Source organism: Salvia splendens, chromosome 15 (assembly GCF_004379255.2).
Source record: "Salvia splendens isolate huo1 chromosome 15, SspV2, whole genome shotgun sequence".
NCBI lineage: Eukaryota > Viridiplantae > Streptophyta > Magnoliopsida > Lamiales > Lamiaceae > Salvia > Salvia splendens.
The window spans coordinates 24486593-24492383 of NC_056046.1; the positions used below are offsets into that span (position 1 = coordinate 24486593).

At 40.6% G+C, this 5791-nt stretch overlaps 1 long non-coding RNA gene across 1 annotated transcript; it reads right to left on the minus strand.

Annotated features, from left to right (window-relative positions):
• Positions 1-2484: 2484 nt before the first annotated feature.
• LOC121767268 lies at positions 2485-3170 on the minus strand. Its single transcript, XR_006043058.1, has 2 exons — positions 3032-3170; positions 2485-2926 (listed from the first exon to the last, which is right to left on the minus strand). It is a non-coding gene; the product is annotated as an uncharacterized LOC121767268 (long non-coding RNA).
• Positions 3171-5791: the final 2621 nt, after the last annotated feature.

Here is a 5791-nt window from a genome sequence, read left to right on the forward strand (position 1 = left end):
AAAGTTGTACTACTTTCTTTGTTTTCAGGATTCTGATTACTTTTTCAGTTTAATTAAAAATCCAAACAAATATAAAAATTTAAAATTTAAGGAATCATAACAACCAAAACATGCCGATGCCGATGAGTATTGACAATTCACTTTCGCTAAAATCAATATTTTTGTTGTGCGTGACTGCGTGAGTCTCATATACTAAGGGCATCCGCAGTGGTGCGGATGTCCTGGCGGAATTCCCACTGCCACATCATAAGGACTTCCCACTGCTCTGTCACGTCATAAGGACTTCTCACTGCTCTGCCACGTCATACGGACTTCCCACTGCACAGTTGCGGAATTCCCACATTAAAAAAAATTCACAAATTCATAAATTAACCACTTTCCGGAAGTAAAGAATTTACGGAATTAAAATTTCGACGCGAATATGGAAAAAATCCATTAAAAAAATAAATAAATCGGAATTCCGCGGAAGGCCGCGAACCTGCGACGTCCTCAGCTCAATTCCGTATCCGCGCCATTCGTGCCTAATGGCGGACGTCCGCCACGGAATTCCGGCACATCCGTGGCAATTCCGCGGCGAAGTCCGCCATTGCGGATGTTCTAAAACTCCTGTTAACTTAAAATTGATGCTAAACAACCATATTCTGATTAGCATAAAATTAAAACATTAACAATAAATTGATGTACTATTTAATAGTGATTCAGTGTAACAAATTCACCTAAAAAGCATCAAATAGTCCATTATACCCTATAATATTAAAATACGTTTTTACTTAAAATAAAATAGCTAGAGAGATAACAAAAAGATGCTCCTATATAATACACCTAATAAGAATTATTGAAAAAAAATTTCCCTTTAATTTATAATTTTTTATTTTTGTTTATTTACATTACACATAGTTCAATTCAATTGATGATAAAAAAAACTATGATAGTACTATATGATATTATCACAACTGAATCATGATATAATTCAATAATATTAAGATGTAGAACTATATATTTATCCTAAAATTTATTGATAAATTATAGTTTCCTAAGATATCATAGTTTAGTGATTGAATTGCTATCCATTAGCATATAATTATTCATTATTAATTTGATAATTATTATAAATTGTGACATTAGATTAAAATCATACAATTAAATAACTATTATTCAAATAAACTTGAGTATACACTTGTAGTGGAGGTGTGAATATATAAATTTTTAATGACATTTTGATTTGTATGGCCTTTTCATTTCTCTCTTTTATTATTAGTTTCATTTTTACTTCTTATTATTTAAATTATTTAATACAATGTATGATTAATGACAAAATTAAGTTATTACCGTTACTTTTCTATAAATTTATAAAAATATCCTTTTATGGCCAGTCAGATTATCCTTAATAAAATAATTTTGTTCTCTTTTATACCTTATTAATTTTGATTCTTTACAGACCTCATTAATTTTTGTCTATATTAATGAGTGGATGAAAAATATTGGAATGTAACCTAAAAATGAGCTTTGTCTATATCATGATTAATATCCTCATTTAATGCTGATTATGATACACTAATTGGAGTATTTAGTATCGGAAAACATAAAAAGAAAATACATTCATACCAATCTGCTTCCCGACAAGCAACACCGCAGCCGCGACCGTCAATTTCAATCCTTTCTACAAATACTCACTACACTAATTGCATGTGTATGTATACATTGACGCCCATTATATATCTCTACTCTGTTTTTACTTCTCTTGCTTCTTTTTCCTCTCACTCACAATGCTCAACAATGTGTGTAGCTCCGGAATTTCTGTTGGATCTTTTAAGGTGAGTTTTTTAGTTTTTTTTTTTAATTTCAGTTAATTAAAGGGATTATTGAGTCAAACATTCTTCATTTTGTAGCTTTTGTTTGTTTTTTTTGACCTTTTTCTTTTGTAAGAGAAAATAAAGCCACATTGTGGGGAATGGATTTTGCCATTTCTCCTTCAATGAATGTGTCTTGGAAATTGTTGTCTAAATTGCCTCTTTTTTTGGGTGTTGTTGCAGCCAGAATCAAGATTGTTTAGTGGAAGTTGCATAAAGATATGATTTTTACCAACAGAGAGCAAATTCATGTGAAATACAGTTGAATTCTTGAGAGTTTGTGTAATACCCGCTCTTTTAGATGTCCTTTTTCCTTAAGTTTTGTCGAACTAGAAAAACTGTCGCTATCTTGTTTCGTTGAAATAAATGGAACTTGTTGTTATACTTAATGTTATTAGTTTGCAAAAATAAAAATTTAAGAGAAACGAGCAAACTCAAACAATCATTGTGGGTTATGGAGATAAAACGAAGGCGTACAAGAACGTGGAATTGTTCTCCCCGAACGGAAGCGTCCCCATACATCCCAACTAATATTTGTAAACCATACGATCATCTCACATGTGAATTATGAATAAAAAGAAAAGAATGTGGGGCTACTACTCTCTTACAAATATCCACGAATGGGCCAAAGAGCTAAGGAAACAAAAATCCTTTTTACTACACTTTGGTCCTCCTTTTTTCGAGCCCACACTACTAGAAAAATTGCTTCTCACTACACTTTTTTTATCACACTTTATAAAAAGTGCCAGCATAGATGTACTATCTACATACTAGCTTTTCACTGCACTTTATAATATACTGTTACTGCACTTCAACATAAAAAGTGCCATCATAGATGTACTATCTACACACTACCTCTTACTACAGGTACCCGGTGCTGCACTTGCATAAGTGCCATTATAGATGAAGTGTCAGCACAGTAATTTTCTAGTGACAATTTTAAGTGTCATTACAAGCCAATTTTCTAGTAGTGCCACGTCACACTCCACTGCGGCCCTCCCTTACCGATCAGCCGCCGGCCCAGGGCAGCGAGCCCACGTCCCGAGACAGCTAAGTGGCAGCCAAGCTTCCCTCACCTGCGAATAAAACAAACTTTCAACAAAGAGACAAGAGGAGTAAAGAAAAGAACTACCTTTAAGGGAAAAAGACAACCCCTTTTCCATAGGAGGCCAAGGACTTACCAAGAAGGTAAGTCAATGCTGCCTGCAGCATCTCCTACTCCCAACAGCCTTGCCTCCTCCCTATGAGCTTCCTGCAACTTTCAAATAAAAGGAGTTATTAACTAAAGTACTAAGAGGCCATGTAAGAACAAGAACGTTTTATTAGTCAAACACCTAGTACCACAAATAACACCAAGCCTCTTAAGTAAAAGGCTGCAAGGAGGATCAAACAAGATGAGGATCAGCCCCATAAATTCCTCCCACATACTTTGAAATTTCAGAATGAGGATCAGCCCCATAAATTCCTCCCAAGTACACCAAGGTTTTTCCTATAAAGAAAACCCCTTCATACTCATCAAATTCCCCTCCCACATACTTTGAAATTTCAGCCACAATAGTAAGTTTGAGAGTTAGAGAGCTTGGAGTAGAGTTACTGCAGAGTTCTTGCAGGCAAATCCTACTCTCCATAGGTAACACCATTTCTCCCATTTCCACAAGTACCTTATGGTAAAGCTCAAGCTCACCCCTTTTCCCTAACCTTGCAACTAGGAATTTCAGAGTAAGTGAGTAATCTTTGAGGATTTAGAAATGAAAATCAAGGTAGTTCCTACCTTCCAGCAGGTAATCACCATATCCACCTGCATACATCCATTTTCATCTTTAGAACATCTAGCACATCATGCTAAGTCCTAATCCCCATATGCAAGACATTGTTTCGACTAAGATTTCATGAGTTAGCCTTTCTTTTAGAAACAAAGCTTCAACAACAGTATTAATCATGCTAGTATGTTACGAACTCATCAGACTCACGAGCAAAGGAGAATGATATGATTGAAAACACAGCTGCGCCGTCCCCGACGCAGACTTCATTGTCATCAGAGAACGAGGAGGAAACGTCTCCCATTGGGGAGCTGGAGAAACAATCAGAGGAAGTTATCAAGGAAGACACGAGGAGGAAGTTGAGGCCGAGAAAGGAGATCAAGCAGCCGGAGCGCTACCACGACTTCGTCTCCAAGTAGCGGACCAGCTGCTCGACGGAATGCCAGAGAGAGAGCTGCATTACGTTTATTTTATTTTTGCCTTGAGTAATTTGTTTTAAGTTATTTTATTATTGTTTCGCATTTCCTTATTTTGAACACTTAATGGGTCGAGCGTTTTATAAGCTCCGTCGGGTTTTCTTTGTTGGTTCTTTCCCGACGTATAGGATTAGGTCGAACCAACCCTAGGGTCTAGAATATTATAAATAGGGCTTGTCATTAATTCGACAATCAATTAATGAAGAATTATTTTGCCCACATTACTTGTGCAATACTCTAAACAACCCTAAACACTGCCGACGGAGGAGTTCTCCGCGCCAGTCTCGAGTTCAGCCGCCGACCCCTCTGTTCGGGGCGCCGGAAATTGGTGTGTTGCGTTCGTCGTCTGCAAGGTTTCTTCGTTAAGAGAAGTGTGCTCTTAACAACTGGTGCTTCATCTCGAACTCATGGATACAATCGACGAAGTTCAGCGTTCACCGCCCGTCCTTACCGGGGGGAACGCACAAGAATTAGTGTTGGGACCGCCACGACAACAGTCGGTGGGGTACCGGCGTGACACCGGCGTTCACCCCCGGCCTCCGCCGAGGGGAGATCAATCGGCCGCCGCTCACCAGGGGACGGATACGGGGGCGATCGACCCGCTCACCCAGGGTTTTGATCGGATCATGGCACGATTTGATCAATTGGAGGTTCGCGTGGACAGTCTGGAGTTTCCATCGAATCGTGTGGCCGAACCCCCTGACGATGATTACGATTCGGATGATCGGGAATATGCGGAGTACAGGGATGGTGATTGGGGGCAACGTGACTCGAACCCTCTTCACCGATTGCTAGGGTCTCATGATAGGAGGTGTGCGCGGGGTGGCCGTCGGGGTGGCGCCTCACGCCGCGATGATTGGCGGCGAGGGGGTGACTGGCAACACGAGGGAGTTGGTGACAATCGAATTGTTCCGTATCAGCCACGTCGCACTTCAAACTGGGACCCACCAGCGACACGTCAACGCGGATGGCGCGATCATCGTCGTCACGCGTCTTGTTGGGACCCACCGATGGCTAGGGATCGTTCTCACTTGAACTTTGGGCCAGAGTCACATCACGGGGTAAAAATGCGTGCTCCGCACTTCGACGGATCAGACGCCACAAATTGGATTTCGCGAGTGGAGTATTATTTTGATCACATCATGATGCCCGACGAGGATCGTCTCCACTACGTGGTCATGCTCTTCGATCCCCCGGCCGCTGAATGGATATTTAACTACAGAAACAATAATCGTTACGTCACATGGGCTGAATTCTTGGAGGATATCCGCCACAGGTTCGATCCACAGAGTTTCCGGAATTATATTGGCCCTTTAGCCAAACTAGTGCAGACAGGGTCCGTCGCAGAATACCATGACACTTTCGAGAAGTATTTGAACAGAGTTGAAGGGGTGTCGGACTACATTTTGATTCCAGTATTCATCGAGGGCTTAAAAATGCCAATTCAGGAGAAGGTGGAGCTTCAACAACCGCAATCATTAGCCGAGGCCATGGCGTTGGCCTTGCGTTTGGAAGCCAATCAAGATCACAGGTACCAGCAGTCCTCGTCGGCACAACGGCGGCAGTGGCCGAGTAAGGATACCAGACAGCCGACCCTGCCGTCCTCCGCACCGGATGGGAGCTCTTCTCAAATGCCGAAGACTACCAAGCAATCCCAGGAGCTGGTACATCCACGTTTTACTCCGATTCGTGTATCTAATGCTGA